Source organism: Pseudophryne corroboree, chromosome 10, assembly GCF_028390025.1.
Source record: "Pseudophryne corroboree isolate aPseCor3 chromosome 10, aPseCor3.hap2, whole genome shotgun sequence".
Lineage (NCBI taxonomy): Eukaryota > Metazoa > Chordata > Amphibia > Anura > Myobatrachidae > Pseudophryne > Pseudophryne corroboree.
In genome coordinates this window covers 146,952,297-146,969,997 of record NC_086453.1, presented here as the reverse complement: position 1 = coordinate 146,969,997, position 17,701 = coordinate 146,952,297, and the positions used below count along the sequence as shown (strand labels likewise).

Below are 17,701 nucleotides of genomic sequence, written 5' to 3'. Positions count from 1 at the left end.
GCACCTTGGGATCTCAATGTGGTTTTGGCATGCCTGAAATCACATTGGTTCGAACCACTTAAGACTGTGGAATTAAAATATCTCACGTGGAAAGTGGTCATAAGATGGATAGGGCAGAATTGAGGACTCGTCCTCAGTTTCTCCCGAAGGTGGTCTCAGCTTTTCACTTGAACCAACCTATTGTGGTGCCTGCGGCTACTAGGGACTTGGAGGATTCCAAGTTGCTGGACGTAGTCAGGGCCCTGAAAATTTATGTTTCCAGGACGGCTGGAGTCAGAAAAACTGACTCGCTGTTTATCTTGTATGCACCCAACAAGCTGGGTGCTCCCGCTTCTAAGCAGTCTATTGCGCGCTGGATTTGTAGCACTATTCAGCTGGCGCATTCTGCGGTAGGATTACCGCAGCCTAAATCAATAAAAGCCCATTCCACAAGGAAGGTGGGCTCATCTTGGGCGGCTGCCCAAGGGGTCTCGGCTTTACAACTTTGCCGAGCAGCTACTTGGTCAGGGGCAAACACGTTTGCTAAATTCTACAAATTTGATTCCCTGGCTGAGGAGGACCTGGAGTTCTCTCATTCGGTGCTGCAGAGTCATCCGCACTCTCCCGCCCGTTTGGGAGCTTTGGTATAATCCCCATGGTCCTTACGGAGTCCCCAGCATCCACTAGGACGTCAGAGAAAATAAGATTTTACTCACCGGTAAATCTATTTCTCGTAGTCCGTAGTGGATGCTGGGCGCCCATCCCAAGTGCGGATTGTCTGCAATACTTGTACATAGTTATTGTTACAAAAATCGGGTTTTGTTGTGAGCCATCTCTTCAGAGGCTCCAATTGTTATCATACTGTTAACCGGGGTATAGTGTGATTGGTGTGGCTGGTATGACTCTTACCCGGGATTCAAAATCCTTCCTTATTGTGTCAGCTCTTCCGGGCACAGTTCCTAACTGAGGCTTGGAGGAGGGTCATAGGGGGAGGCGCCAGTGCACACCAGATAGTCCTAAATCTTTCTTTAGATGTGCCCAGTCTCCTGCGGAGCCGTCTATTCCCCATGGTCCTTACGGAGTCCCCAGCATCCACTACGGACTACGAGAAATAGATTAACCGGTGAGTAAAATCTTATTTTTTAATAAGAGAATCTGATCTAATTTAGACGATTTATCTGAGTTGCAAAAAGAGAAGATTATCGACTTTCGGGCCAAAGGTGGCAATATTTCTGAAACAGCGCAATGTTTGTGAACCGTTCGCATGCTGCTGTGGTGAAGGAGTTTCGTGACCGGACAAATGCACCATTGTGAATAACCAACATGGAAACTGCGGAGCACCACGTGTCATTGATGTGAGAGGTGAACGTCGGCTACAAAGGTACGTGAGGGCCAACTGACATGCTACAGTAGAGCAGCTCATCGTCACCCATAGAGAAAGAATAGAACCTGTGGCGAGTGCAGAGAGCAACCGTGCATGCAGTGTGGCGAGCCCGCAATGGGCTTCCTAGCGCTCATCCCGCAGCCAGGATTCCGTCACTTCTTCCCCTATGGAGTTCAAGGGTATTCTGCAGATTAATAAATGCAATGCTGACTTATTTTTATTTTAGCCAATTCCTTTTTGAAGCCTTAGAGAAAAAGTCCCAGTTTAAATGAGGATTAAATAGGGCTCTTATAAGTCACATCTCTGCTATACAGTAAATCCTTGTTGTGTAGCACTGTGTTTGCAGTGTAAATGTTTTGCACAGCACTGAAATAAGGAGCTAGCTTGTGGTTTTGAAATCCGTCCTGTTACTGCCTCTTTCCCCGTTACACATTTGCTATGACAGCCGTAGAGCCTCCTGCCTGGGTGTTCAACACGCTCTCCTGATCCCTAATCATTTCCCAGAACTGAAGCTCTCCTGTAACCTGTTACTGCTGATTGTGAACTCCAGATAAATAACTCTGTTTAAAAACTAAAAAACTAAACACAAAAAAAACAGCCAAAGGCTAGAATGGCTTGAAACCCTTAACCCTTTAAGGAGTGGCGAATTTGACATATTGTATTTTAACCCATTGGCTGTATTTATACTGCCTTTGCATGAACAGTAAAAATCTACCTACTTGATGTAATGTAAGCACTTCCCAAAAGCAGTGAAGGAGGGCTAGTGTAAGTAGAGTGCTATTTAACGAGCCTGTTGTAAAAGAAGCATGCAATTACTGTTTTACTGCTGTCTTGTAGTAGACAGATGTAATGAAAGTCACCTGTCTTCCCGGTAGACATTCTGTAAAAAGAATGAAGCATTTGTAAAATAGACTTTAAACTGGAAAAAATATATTTGGGTGTGGGTCCTGTACTGCTAAATAGGCTAAACCTAGGTTTAGGGAAGAACTGCATGAACTAGCATGCCTTGCCAGTTATGACCGCAGTCCTCTCCAATCTGAGCAATCTGGAATTTGTAGTGTTGAAAGCTAAACTTATTAAAGTGTCTGTTTAGTACCATGCTGCACGATAGCCTATTCCTACTTGCAGCCCTTCAGGGTATAGTTCTCATTGGATTAAGCTCATTGTGACCTGATGCGGCTTGCTGCCCACACCAAGCGATTACAGATTGGTTTTGGGTCCCACGAGACCTGGCCACTAAGGGATTCCATTTTACCATCAGTAACTGCCTGTTATTGACTCCACCTACTGCGCAGTGGGTGGGTTATTTTGCTGCCACCAGTCTCCTCTACCGGCATCTGGAACCGGATTTCCACTCATGCTCTTACCATCAGAACCTGAAACCGATTACTGCTGTGTATGCATAGATACAATGCTGCCATACCTTCTAGTTGGTGTTGGCTGGTTCCCCACTGTTTCAGGCCCTGCATTGGTTGCTGGCAGAGGGTGGAGCTTGGAGATACTGGACACAACCCAGAACGGCGGTGAATGGGCCTGCGAGTGTTGTATTCCTGTTGGTCGTAAAATGAAAGGCAATTGTCTTGAAGCCCAAGATGTTTATTGCTCAAAAAGTTTTAAATAAGACCCTTCCTCTCTACGGGGTATATTCAATTGGTGTAGAAAACTGCCGTCTGTCGAAAAGACGGCAGATTTCGACTTTTTAAGGTCGAAACGTGATTCGACCTATTCAATGCTTTTCGACAAGTCAAATTCCAGCGTAATAGCTGCCGATCCACGTGCTTGTGTCGAAAACGGGTCCAAAACCGACAGGTTTTGGCCCCCTTTTCGACCATCTCAGTCCGACATAAAAAAATGTCTGACTGAGATGTGGGACCCAAGAGGAGGAGAGGGGGGGGGGGGCGCAGGAAGACGGGGGGACAGCCGCGGACATATAGGGGAGATCAGCGCTACAGTAACTCTGCAGCAGAATGTCACACAGCCGCGCCGCTCACGGCAGCTTCCACTGGGGTCCGGATAGCCGGCAGAAGCATTGTCGGTGCCTCGGCACCGTTCCTCGGCCTCCGCTGGCATTTTCAAATTGGGCGCGCTGAAGCCCGCCGGGAAGGGGCGGAGCTTAGCGCGCGGCTCACGGCGCCATCTTCTCTCTCCTCCACGCAGCTGAAGGAGACGCTGGGCGGACCTCCGATCACTCCTCGCAAGTAACGGGGAGATTTTTCAGGGGGGGTCACAGTGTGGTGCATTATTTGATTTTTTAAGCAGCGCTGGTCATATATATCCCCTATAGGGATATATAGGCGCTGGGGTGTGAGCTGGCATACTCCCTCTGGGTCTTTCTCTCTCTGGGCTTCACTGTAGGCCTGTCCCCTAGCTGAGACGTTCTGAGTGTGAGTCGCTGTGTCGATTGAACTTGTCGACATGTCTGAAGCTGAATGTGATTCACCGGAGGAGGTTGTGGGGGGTGCAGTTGTGGGTCTGGATTTGGGTCTGTCGGTGCAGCCGACACCTGATTTACTCACGTTATTAAGTACAATCAGTACAAATGTAGCTTCTTTATCAAAGAGGTTAGATAAGTCTGAGTCACAGACGCAGGTGTGGAAAAAGTCCATAGAGGAGGCTTTGTCTCAGGTACAGACCCCATCGGGCTCGCAAAAGCGTCCGTTTACTCAAGTGGTAGATACTGATACCGACACGGACCCTGATTCTGAGGTCGATTTTTCTGAGGCGGCTTTGCATCCGCGTTTAGTGAAGAGTATTCAGTACATGATTGTGGCTATAAAGGATGTTTTACACATTTCTGATGAACCTGCGGTGCAGGAAACAAGGATTTGTTTGTTCAAAGGGAAAAACCCTGAAGTGAAGTTTCTCCCCTCTCATGAAATGAATACTCTTTGTGAAAAAGCTTGGGAGTCGCCAGATAAGAGGTGGCAGATTCCCAAGAGGATTTACATGGCGTATCCTTTCCCCTCTGATGACAGGGAAAAATGGGAGTCGTCTCCGAATGTTGACAAAGCTCTATCTCGTTTGTCTAAGAAGGTGGTGCTTCCGTCTCCTGACACGGCAGCTCTCAAGGATCCAGCGGATCGCAAGCTGGAGACGTCCCCGAAGTCCATTTTCGCTAATACAGGCGCATTGCTCAGACCTGCAGTGGCGTCGGTGTGGGAGAGTAGTGCTATTGCTAAATGGGCCGAGAATTTAACTGCTGTTATGGATACCCTTGATAAAGATAATGTTCTTCTGACTCTTGGTTATATCAAGGACGCTGCGGATTACCTGAAGGATGCGGCGAGGGATGTTTGTCTCTTGGGATCAAGAGCCAATGCCATGTCAATATCGGCAAGGAGGGCGTTGTGGATCCATCAATGGAATGCTGATGCCGACTCCAAGAGAGCTATGGAAGCTTTACCGCTATGGAAGCTTTACCCTTCAAAGGTAATGTCTTGTTTGGGGATGGCTTGGCGGACCTGGTCTCTACCGCGACGGCGGGTAAGTCCTCTTTTCTTCCTTATGTTCCCACACAGCACAAAAAGGCACCACATCAGCAGATGCAGTCCTTTCGTACTAATAAATACAGGCGTGGGAAGGGTTCGTCCTTCCTCGCTTCAAAGGGTAAAGGAAGGGGTAGGAAGTCGGCTGCCGTGTCGGGCGCCCTGGACCAAAAATCCTCCCCTGCCTCTACCAAGTCCACCGCATGACGTTGGGGCTTCCCTGGGGGAGTCCGGACTGGTGGGGTGCCGTCTCCGAGTCTTCAGTCAGGTCTGGATTCTTTCAGGCCTCGATCCTTGGGTCCTGGAGATTGTATCTCAGGGATACAAGCTGGAGTTTCGGGAGGTGCCCCCTCACCGGTTTTTCGTTTCGCCCTTACCAGCGTCTCTGCCGGACAGGGAGCTGGTGTTGGCAGCAATACAAAAATTGTGTCAACAGAAGGTCATTGTTCCAGTTCCTCCGTCACTACGGGGGGAGGGGTTCTACTCGAGCCTATTTGTGGTGCCGAAACCGGACGGTTCGGTCAGACCGATTCTGAATCTAAAATCTCTCAATCCATACTTGAAAGTTTTCAAGTTCAAGATGGAATCTCTTCGAGCTGTGATTTCCAGCCTAGAAGGGGGGGATTGTATGGCGTCAGTCGACATAAAGGATGCCTACTTACACGTCCCGATATTTCCTTCGCATCAGGCCTTCCTCAGGTTTGCGATACAGGACTCTCATTACCAATTTCAGACGTTGCCGTTTGGCCTTTCCACGGCCCCGAGGGTTTTCACCAAGGTCATGGCAGAAATGATGGTTCTCCTTCGCAAGCAGGGGGTTTCAATTATCCCATACTTGGACGATCTCCTTATAAAGGCGAGGTCCAAGGAAAGGTTGCTAAGGAGTATAGATTTGGTGCTGTCGGTGCTTCGACAGCACGTTTGGGTGCTAAATTTACCAAAATCTCAGTTGATTCTGACCACCCGGCTGTCTTTTCTGGGCATGATTCTGGACACGGAGTTACAGAGAGTTTTTCTTCCACAAGAAAAGGCTCTAGAACTGCAGTTGTTGGTCAGGGAACTTCTGAGGCCGAAGACTGTGCCCATCCATCAATGTACGCGCGTTCTGGGGAAGATGGTGGCGGCGTACGAAGCCATTCCGTTCGGCAGGTTTCATGCCCGGGTGTTTCAGTGGGACTTGCTGAGCAGATGGTCCGGTTCTCACCTGCACATGCAGCGGAAGATAAGTCTATCTCCCAGGCCCAGAATTTCCCTCCTGTGGTGGCTACAAGGGTCTCACCTCCTAGAGGGACGCCGGTTCGGTTTCCCGGATTGGGTACTTCTGACGACAGATGCGAGTCTCCGAGGCTGGGGTGCAGTCACCCAAGGCAGGAACTTCCAGGGGAGATGGTCGTTCCAGGAAGCGGGTCTCCACATAAATGTTCTCGAGTTAAAAGCCATCTACAACGGCCTGCTACAGGCAAGAAGCCTTCTTCAGGGTCGACCTGTCCTGGTACAGTCAGACAACATCACAGCGGTGGCACATATCAACCGTCAAGGCGGCACAAGGAGCAGAGCGGCAATGGCGGAGGCCACAAGAATCCTTCGCTGGGCGGAACAGCACCTGAGCGCCCTGTCAGCAGTCTTCCTTCCGGGAGTAGACAACTGGGAAGCAGACTTCCTCAGCAGACACGATCTCCATCCGGGAGAGTGGGCTCTTCATCAAGAAGTGTTTGCAGAAGTGACAAAGCGTTGGGGACTCCCTCTAATAGACATGATGGCGTCTCATCTCATCAAGAAGCTTCCAAGGTATTGTTCCAGGTCAAGGGACCCCCAAGCCAGTGCGGTCGATGCCCTGGTGTCTCCGTGGGTGTTCAAGTCGGTGTATGTGTTCCCTCCACTTCCTCTCATTCCAAAGGTACTGGGGATCATTCGGCGAGCAAAGGTTCAGGCGATTCTCGTAGTTCCAGATTGGCCAAGAAGGGCCTGGTATCCGGATCTTCAGGAATTACTAGTGGAAGATCCTTGGCCGCTTCCTCTAAGAGAGGACCTGTTGTTGCAGGGTCCATGCGTGTTTCCCGACTTACCGCGGCTGCGTTTGACGGCATGGAAGTTGAGCGCCAGATCTTAGCTCGTAAAGGTATTCCAGGAGAGGTCATACCTACTCTCCTCAAGGCTAGGAAGGAGGTTACGGCGAAGCATTATCACCGTATTTTGAAGAAGTATGTTTCCTGGTGTGAGTTTAAGAGGGCTCCTGCGGAAGAATTTAATTTGGGGAGTTTTCTCCATTTTTTGCAGGCTGGGGTGGATGCAGGCCTGAAGTTGGGCTCCATCAAGGTGCAGATTTCGGCATTGTCTATTTTCTTTCAAAGAGAATTGGCTGCCCTCCCAGAGGTTCAGACGTTTGTGAAAGGAGTTTTGCATATCAATCCTCCGTTTGTGCCTCCTGTGGCCCCATGGGATCTGGATGTGGTCTTACAGTTTCTCATGTCTTCCTGGTTTGAGCCTTTGCGTAAGGTTGAGTTGAAGTTTCTCACCTGGAAGGTAGTCATGTTGTTGGCGCTGGCTTCTGCCAGGCGGGTGTCTGAGTTGGCGGCCTTATCTCATAAAAGCCCGTACTTGGTCTTTCATTCGGATAGGTCAGAATTGAGGACTCGTCAGCAATTTTTACCGAAGGTGGTCTCCTCGTTTCACATTAATCAACCTATTGTGGTACTGGTGGCCAGGGATGCTGGGGCATTTCCAAGGTCTCTGGATGTAGTGAGGGCTTTGAAGATCTACGTCGCCCGTACGGCGGTTGCCAGGAAAAAGGAGGCGCTGTTTGTCCTGTACGCTTCCAACAAGATTGGTCATCCTGCTTCAAAACAGACTATTGCACGCTGGATTTGTAGTACGATTCAGCAGGCTCATTCTTCGGCCGGATTACCGGTGCCGAAGTCGGTGAAAGCCCATTCTACCAGGAAGGTGAGCTCGTCTTGGGCGGCTGCCCGGGGCGTCTCGGCTTTACAGCTCTGCCGAGCGGCGACTTGGTCGGGTTCAAACACTTTTGCCAAGTTCTATAACTTTGATACCCTGGCTGATGAGGACCTTGCGTTTGCTCAGTCGGTGCTGCAGAGTTGTCCGCAATCTCCCGCCCGGTCTGGAGCTTTGGTATAAACCCCATGGTCCTTTTGAAGTCCCCAGCATCCTCTAGGACTTAAGAGAAAATAGGATTTTGATACTTACCGGTAAATCCTTTTCTCCTAGTCCGTAGAGGATGCTGGGTGCCCGTCCCAGTGGGGACTATTTTCTTGCAGTGTTCTCTTGTGGGTTTGCTTAGTTTATACACGGGTTGTGTATTTCTGTTTTCAGCTTGTTGCTGTAGTTTTTTCATACTGTTATCTGGTTTCTTGTTACTCCGGTTGTACGGTATGGTTGTGGTGTGGGCTGGTATGTCTGTAGCCCTTAGTTTACACAAAAATCCTTTCCTCGAAATGTCCGTCTCTCCTGGGCACAGTTCCTATAACTGAGGTCTGGAGGAGGGGCATAGACGGAGGAGCCAGTTCACACCCAGTCTTAAGTCTTTTCAGTGTGCCCAAGCTCCTGCAGATCCCATGGTCCTTTTGGAGTCCCCAGCATCCTCTACGGACTAGGAGAAAAGGATATACCGGTAAGTACCAAAATCCTGTTTTTTTTAGTTTGTGCAGCTTGTTTTCTAATATGCTGCATAACAAAATGTAAAGGTGTGTGTTTTTGTTTTCTTTTCTAGTATTTATATTTATTTTAAACAGGTCTGTTTACATTCTAATTTTTTACATGCCTAAGTTTAGTAGGCAGTGATATCTAAGCTAATATATAGTAAAAGTGTTCTTTAACGTTTGGGATTCTGTCCAACAGCCCTCTGTGTTTTGCCACATCATTTATTTATTATATGTTTACTTAAAAAGTGGCAACAATGGGCTCTCTCTTCTTCAAGAACTCCTCAGTGATAACATTGCCTAGGTTTCCAGAGAGAGGGCGCCATTAACACAACCACAGAAATCTATGTAGAATGCTGTGTGTGTGATACAGTTAGGAACCACATGCGTAAATTAAAAAAGGTTTTAAAAAGTGATATGGCCTAGCTACCGAAAAAGTGTTTTGTCCAAAATTTCCACTTGGTATGATCAGACAAACTCATATGTAAGTAATCCAATAGGATGGTCTGGAAAATAACAACCTTAATGACCAGCTGGCAGTCCTCATATACTGTAAGGTGGGTATCTAATTAGCCGTGGCAATTTACCGCAGCTAATTGTAACACATGGGGCTATCCTATTAGCCTTGATGCTAGCACTTTTCAGGCAGTCAAAACCAAATCCGCGATAAGCAGGCTTTTTTTCAGCAATCGCGGTTGTAAAAATACATAGGTCTGTGGTTTTTAGCAGACCCTATGTATTTCCCCACGAAAAACGAGGGTTTATCGTATATAACAATAGGATATGTGCGATAAAAAAAAAAAAACATTACAAAATTGTGACAAACTAATTTTTCTCCAGTGCAAAATTTTCAGGGCTAATTGGATACCCCCTATGTAACGTCTGCTGGCTTCTATGCTTTATTCACTATTTGAAGCTGGCTTGCATGTATGTGAGGGACGTGCTAGGAGGCCATTCAGTGGAATCCCTTACAATAGATTTTAACCACTCTGAAGGAATGCTACCGAAATTTTCCACAATGTCCCAGAACTGACATTTACAGAAAAGATAGATGCCAAATTCTATGTGTGACCCTGACTATTTACTCTTATACTGTTCTCCCCACGCTTTATCTTCATTCATAGGTACCAGTTACCTTCTAATCTTCTGACACCTCTAAAAGCCACAAATTATTGACACAAAAGTATGAATAGCTGAAATTGTAATTCTGCTTGGAGGCAACCCTACACCACATACTGTATATCTTATGGTTGAAACAAAAGCATGAACATGTGAAAGATGTTATGGAAAATTCAGATTTTTCAGTAAGGGTTTAGGGGTATATTCAATTGAAGTCGGATCCATTCCGACATTCATTTGTCGGAAGGGATCCAACCTGGGCTATTCAATGACATCTCAATCGACTTTTAAAAAAGCCAAATTGAGATGCGGGTGGGGAGACGGGAGAGAGCCGCGGGCAGACGGGGGAGAGCAGTGACAATTCTAAATACTTTTGTCGTATAAACAACCCTTTATGAAGTCTAAGAACACTGTACGCTGTTTGCTTAAGAAGTACCGTTAGGGTACGCTATTTGCGTAACGATCGCTCCGCCGTAGGCGAGACGCTCAAGCGTCACGTTCGCTCACGGCCCAGTGATCACAGGACACGTTATTGGTTATGACTAGAGTAATGATTCGCTATGGCGTAGCATACGCTCGAGACCACGAGGAGGTCACCAGCGGCGCAGACGCTCACAACGCTATACCTTAATGTTTAAACCTTATACCAATGAAATACACAGAATACCTTAATGTGAGTACAGGGTGTAAGTGCAACCTTGTGTAACCTGACTAACTACAAGGCTGCTTGAGCGTCACCGACGCTCAAGTGAACACTTAATACTATAGAAAATACACAGATACTGGTTTAGGTTCCAAAGCCTATTAACTGTATTATATCTAATATATTTGAAAAAGGGGATAACAGTACAAATGATACACTACAATATAACAGAGACTTCCTAACCACAGAACTAAACAATAAATACAAAAAGACAATACTACACTGACCTAAATGCAATACAATACAATACTATCTAATACAATACAATACTAGCCTAGTCTAGGGGAGATATGAGAGAACAGAACAGAGAGAGAGAGAGAGAGAGAGAGAGATGAGAGAAATTGGCTCACAGAAAGACAATGATTACGGAGAGAAACTTACGCACAAAGGGTATGATCGCCTGCGCCTCGATATCCAGCTCCCGGCTATCAGCAGATAACCGTTGATGAGAGAGTGAGAGCTGGATGTGGTCGGCCTGCCTATTTATGCCCCACACACAATGCAATCTCCTGGTCCTACAATCCCATTGTCCATTGGCCGAAGGAATTCGGCCCTGCATCATAACAAAAGGTCATAGGGTGATTCATACAGGTGGGCTGTGACGATTTCCAACAGCTCAGGTGGGTGGGAAACTGGGTTTCCCGCCGCATACCTGAGTATGTGTAAATAATAGAAATGGACATAAACTTCTTATGTCCATAACTATTCGCACGAGCGATTAATACGCTCCAAACCAACACCGGAATATTACTAATTAAATACTCTTCCGATGGGTACCAAACACTGCTGTATGATTCCTGTCAGACCCTTCGTACAATACAAAGAGGGATTCCTTTAAACAGGGACCTTCTATTTTAACCAGACTTTCAGAATCTATCAAGGTGACCATGATCTACAAACTACATTAATTGTGAACATTTGTAACGAATGAGTCGCACGCTACGACTACATAAACTCTACCGTAAATACGCATACCGCGCCTGCGAGTGCACGCTATCGCGGGTATGCGCCTTCACGGGAGAGCGTACGCATGCGCAGCGCGGACCAGTGTGCGGTGCAAATATGGCAACGTGCATAGAGACATTTTTCTGACTTTGACAGTCCACCCTTTGGCAGTCACTAATAACTGCCACCTTCTAAAATATTTAAGGAGAAAAATGTAAGTCAGGGGTTAATTAATTTCCATGGTTGGGTAGGGGAGAAGAGTGGAGTAGGTGTGAAGAGGGTATGACCTAGTGAGAAAGCAGAAGCATGTGTGTATGAGTCCATGTTTGGAGGGTCATGTATCATCGTGCCGTACGTGTGGTAAATCAAGCTTCGAGGTATTGCGAAGTATACATTTGAATTCCTTCTTATCCTGTGGTACAGGTCTGTGGATGGGCTGTCAAACTCTACCGAGCTCATTTCGGCTGTGGTTGTAACAAAATGGGGATGCACATTTTAGTTGATGATACATGAATGGGGGAGGTATGTGGTTGCTAATATCTGTGCCTGTATTCCCTATCGTCTATGTGTGTCGTTACCTGAGGGTTGTAGAGATGAAGATAAAGAACACTTACGAAAAATGCAATGATATTCTATGTCAGGGAAATGTACATCTGTTGTTGAAGTTGTGTTCGGTATCTGTTGAGAGTCGTCTTCTTTGCGCTGTTTTGCTCCTTAGGCATGAGCAACAAGCTTTGTCAGTGCCATCAGATTTACAAAAATGTTGGGCTAGCGTGAGTTTAAAAATACTAGGGAAACTGGGGATCCATGGCAAAGTTCATCAAGTGTCCATATTTAAAGTTGTCAAATCTTCTTCTTTGGTGCTTGTCTGTTGTCTGTATAGCGTCTCGTCAACTTCCTCGTCAAGGGGGTCTTTGTATCTTGGAGAAAAGCAGAAAAACAGGTGAAAGAAACGGACCGTATAATCGCATTTTCATCACATTCTGGTTTCTATCATTGGGTCATAAATCAAATCCAGGTTAATTACGGTTTCCTCACTCCTCAAGCTCATCACTTTTGTACTTTGTTTGCACCTCATTAAAGCCTGCCCGCATCTAAATATCAATCCAATCGATATAACGACACCCAAGATACATAGTAGAAACTTTCCAACATCCATTATGACTCCTTGAGCCCAGTCTCCTAAACCGGAGAACCAATTTCGCGGGTTCAACCATGACACCCAACCAGTCAGCTCATTACCTACAGCAGCAAGGGTGAGATTGTGTTTTCGACGAAATTCCCACTTCAATTGGAGAATATCGTCCATCTTTTGGTCTATGACCTCTACCGGGTCCTCGGTGCTATTTGTGATATACGTGCAACACTTTATGCCGTACTGTGTTGCCAATGTAACACAATATCCGCCTGTTACTGCTGTAAGATAATTAAGAACCATCCTATGCTGAACTAGTTCTGTTTTGTAGGCTTGAAGTTCTCTTCCAGTGTATCTAAACGTGTCATCATACATTTCAGTGATATTATCTAACAAATTGGCGAGTGCGGAAATGTATCTATAATTCATCACACCTCGAGCGGTGCGAGTGAAATCTAACGCTACCAGAACCTGAATCCCGGTGGATTCATGGATAAGATCAGAGGCCGGATGCTCTAACCTTTCTGACAGTTGTCTTTTAACTCGGTGCTCGTAATGAGTGTGAGTATAAGGAGCTTGGGCACCACGGTGTAGGTCCTTCATTTTGTCATGTGTAACAGTCATCACTTCAGGCAATACTTTTCCAATATAACACAATCCTTCAGAGTTTGGGGCAAGCCACTTGTACGCCTTTCTCCCGCATATGAAATATGCGTCATCGGGGAGAACATAAGGGACGGAGAAGGACATGACCATGTTACAAACCTTCCAGGTTAAATCTCCTGACCCTAATTCTTCCAACTGCTTAATGCACGTATCAGTTTGTACGATATGTGCACAGTATCCTGGTGATACCTCTCCAACTCTAGTAATCCTATTTCCTAAGGTATATCGATACCGAAAAGATTTTCCTCTACTGGCTATATGGCGTACGAGCTCTGTATCTGTAGGCATTCTATCTGCTCTGTGTGAAAAGGTCATGGTAAGGTTGCTCCATGACACTTCCCAATTTCCCGGTTTTCTGGGATTGGAGATGTTAAAACATATGAGGGACCTATCCACATGGTATTGGTGGAGCTTCAAACTAGGAGGGCTGGAGATGTTAAACCTCCGATCCACCGGTCTCCCACCACTTAGCTCAAGTACCTCCCCTAACGTTAAAGGAAATGGTACTAGCCCTGATTTGCTGTGACCCTGAGGTACTTGAGAGCATACCCAACAATCTGTTTGGTTTAACACGTTACCCACTAAGGAGTGATAGTCACTCAATGGATACCGGTCCATATGGATATTAAAACTAGATTGGCATTTCTTTATGCATCCATCTTCAACCAGATTATCACAGAGCCTACAGATACAATTTTCTTCAGCTAACAATCCATCACAATTTCTTCTATCGGATCGTTTTCTGATACTCGCCTTTGCTTGTTGGTTTGGTTGATCTTGGAAAACTACGCCTCCATCATCATAATCGGAACCCATTCCAGAACCTCTCTCGACCTCTATGGTACTCTCGCCGGAACAGACTGCTCTGGTCAACATCATGGTTAACATCAAAATCCGGATCACAGTCTCTTGGGGCAAGTCCATCTTTGAGGAGGAAATAGAGAAGAATGAGAAGGGGGAAAAAGAAATTTTAAGGGAGAGGGGCTGGGAAGTGGAGAAAAACAATAAAAGGGAGAAGGGAGTCGACAACTGCTTTCGGTCTTCAAGGCTCAGGTGCCGCCTCAGTCCTCCTGGAACAGACACTCCAGTGATACAACCTCTACCGTCTGTTCCTTATCACGGGACTTCTCTGGATCGGCAACCTTTTTGCAGTGGGATGAATGGACCCAAGTCTCTCTCTCAGCAACCTTCAATGCTGTGGTGCTAGTCAATAAGACCTGGTATGGTCCTTCCCATCTATCAATAAGAAAACCTGAGCGTAGAAAATTTCGTATCATTACATAATCCCCAGGTTCAATGTCATGACAATTACTACCTGGTAGATCAGGAATCACCAACTTCAGATTATCATTTTGATTCCTCAACTGTTTACTCATGTTAATTAAGTATTTTACAGTTACTTCATTGTTACATTTCAAATCATCCTGAGGGTTAATCATGACATGCGGTTGTCGACCAAACAAGATTTCAAAAGGAGACAGATTAAGAGGGGACCTGGGAGTGGTTCTGATGCTATACAAAACAATGGGTAAAGCTTCTGGCCACGTCAATCCTGTCTCTGTCATTACTTTACTCAATTTATTTTTAATAGTGCTGTTCACTCTTTCGACCTTCGCACTCGCCTGTGGACGGTACGGAGTGTGCAGCTTACTATCAATTCCCATCAACTTACACATTCCTTGAAAGACATCACCTGTAAAATGGGTACCCCTATCACTTTCAATGATTCTAGGGATACCATATCTACATACAAATTCCTGCACAATTTTCTTAGCTGTAAACATGGCAGTATTTGTAGCTGCTGGAAATGCTTCGACCCAATTCGAGAAAACATCTATACAGACAAGTACATATTTCAAATTTCGACATGGGGGTAATTGAATGAAGTCAATTTGTATTACCTGGAAAGGGCCGCCGGCAGGTGGGATATGGGATGGTTCTGTAGGTATTGCTTTTCCAATATTCTTTCTCAGACAGGTAAGGCATGACATTGCTCTTTTACCCGCATGAGAGGAGAATCCTGGGGCGCACCAGTATGCTCTTACCAATTTGCACATCCCCTCCTTGCCTAGATGAGTCAGCCCGTGAGCTGCTTCAGCCAGACATGGAAGGTATGCCCTGGGGGCCACCGGTTTACCATGTCCATCCGTCCAGAGCCCTGAGGACTCCTGGCCATATCCCTTTGCCTTCCAGACTGCTCTTTCCTGTGTGGAACACAAATTCTGCATCTCACACAACTTCTGTGTGTTGATGGTATTAAATACCATCAGTTGTGTGGTGTCTGTCTGTATGGGGGTAGCAGCTGCAAGCTTTGCGGCTTCGTCTGCTCGGCTGTTACCAAGTGACACTGGGTCTTGACTATATGTATGTGCTTTACATTTGATAACAGCCACTCTGTCGGGTTCCTGTATCGCTGTTAGAAGCCTTTTTATATGAGCTGCATGCGCTATCGGTGTGCCAGCTGCCGTCATGAAATTTCTGAGCCGCCATAGGGCTCCGAAATCATGGACTACCCCGAAGGCGTATCTAGAATCGGTGTAGATATTGGCTGACTTACCCTTAGCCAATTCACATGCTCTGGTTAGGGCGACCAGTTCAGCAACCTGGGCTGAGTGAGGTGGGCCTAGCGGTTCCGCTTCTATGGTGTCTTGGTCATCTACGACTGCGTATCCAGTACACAAGTCTCCCGAGTCTGACTGTCTGTGACAACTACCGTCCGTGTAGAACGTGAGTTCTGCATCTTCCAGTGGATTGTCACTGATGTCAGGCCTTGCGGTAAAATTTTGGGTCAAATATTCCATACAATCATGTGTATCTTCCTTTGCATTAAATCCTCCTTCCCCATCACTCTCACCTTCCACCCTTTGTGCCTGACCAGGCACACCTGGGAGAAATGTTGCAGGGTTTAATGCACTGCATCTCCTTATGGTGATGTTTACTGGGGCCATTAATGCCAATTCCCATCTCGTAAACCTTGCTGATGAGACGTGTCTGGTTTGGGCAGAATTCAATAAGGCAGATACCGCATGCGGTGTATGGATTGTGAGGTTGTGGCCTAGCACGACATCTTCGCTTTTTGTCACTAGCAATGCTATCGCCGCAACGCTACGCAAGCATGTGGGGAGGGATCGCGCTACCGTATCTAGCTGAGCGCTGTAATATGCAACTGGCCTGCTGGCATCACCGTGTTTTTGTGTTAGCACACCTGCTGCGCACCCAGCACTTTCTGTTCCGTATAGTTCAAAGGGTTTCCCATAGTCTGGCATACCTAGTGCTGGTGCCTGCGTTAGACACTGTTTGAGTCTCTCAAATGCTGTTTCGGATTCGTCTGTATGCGAAATCCGATCAGGTTTGTTTGAGGAGACCATTTCCTGCAAAGGTAGCGCCAATATGGAAAACCCTGGGATCCAATTACGGCAATACCCACACATTCCTAGAAACGTCCTGATCTGTTGTTGGGTTTGTGGCAGTGTCATGTCTCTAATGGCTTGGATTCTATCAGCTGTCAGGTGTCTCAGTCCTTGTGTTAGACAGTGTCCCAAATATTTTACCTTAGTTTGGCATAATTGTAACTTGTCTTTGGAAACCTTGTGACCTGTGTCTGAAAGATGAAACAGGAGCTGTTTCGTATCCTTCAGGGATGCCTCCAATGAATCAGAACACAGTAGTAGATCATCCACGTACTGTATCAACACTGATCCACTCTCCGGTTGGAAAGACTGTAAACAATCATGCAAAGCCTGAGAAAATATACTTGGACTATCTATGAAACCTTGGGGTAACCGAGTCCACGTGTATTGGACTCCTCTGTATGTGAATGCAAACAAATATTGGCTGTCAGGGTGCAGAGGTACCGAAAAGAATGCGGAGCAGAGGTCAATAACAGTGAAAAATTTGGCAGTGGGAGGAATTTGCATTAGGATGACAGCTGGATTAGGCACTACGGGGAACTGACTCTCAACTATTTTGTTAATCCCCCTTAGATCCTGCACTAGCCTGTAACCCCTCCCCCCACTCTTTTTAACAGGGAAGATGGGACTATTTGCTGTGCTGGACGTTCTTACTAGAATGCCCTGTTGTAGCAAGCGCTCTATTACTGGGAAAACTCCTAACTCCACCTCTGGCTTCAGAGGATACTGTGGGATTTTTGGAGCTATCCTACCATCTTTTACTTGTACAACTACTGGAGCTACGTTTGCCATTAATCCAGTGTCCTGTCCATCTTTTGTCCAAAGTGACTCTGGTATCTGAGATGTCATCTCTTCTACTTGGGATGGATTCCTATTTGTCATAATGGAATGTGACATTAATTTTGATGGGGAGTCTAACATGTCTCGTACTTCCTGAGCGTGATTCTCAGGGATGTCCAAGAATACACCTTCAGGAGTGCAATAAATGACGCAACCCATTTTACATAGTAAGTCTCTTCCCAGGAGATTAGTTGGTGCCGATGCAGCCAGCAAAAAGGAATGCTTGGTATGCAAAGGCCCTATTGTAATCTCGGCTGGTTTGCTAACAGGGTAGTGCTGGACTACTCCTGTTACTCCCATGGCTGGAATTGTCCTACCAGTGGTTCTCATGCCCACTGTCGAATTTATCACTGACTTGGCCGCCCCTGTGTCTACAAGA

The 17,701-nt window shown here is 46.4% G+C and overlaps 1 protein-coding gene across 3 annotated transcripts in view; it reads left to right on the top strand.

The window, feature by feature from the left end:
* Positions 1-1,176: 1,176 nt before the first annotated feature.
* The window catches only part of LOC134966269 (suppressor of cytokine signaling 3-like), a 54,943-nt gene continuing 38,418 nt past the window's right edge, over positions 1,177-17,701 (top strand). For all 3 annotated transcript variants that reach the window (XM_063942875.1, XM_063942874.1, XM_063942873.1), the window contains exon 1: positions 1,177-1,360. The gene's annotated coding sequence lies outside the window, so the exon portion shown is untranslated. The remainder of the gene's footprint in view (positions 1,361-17,701) is intronic.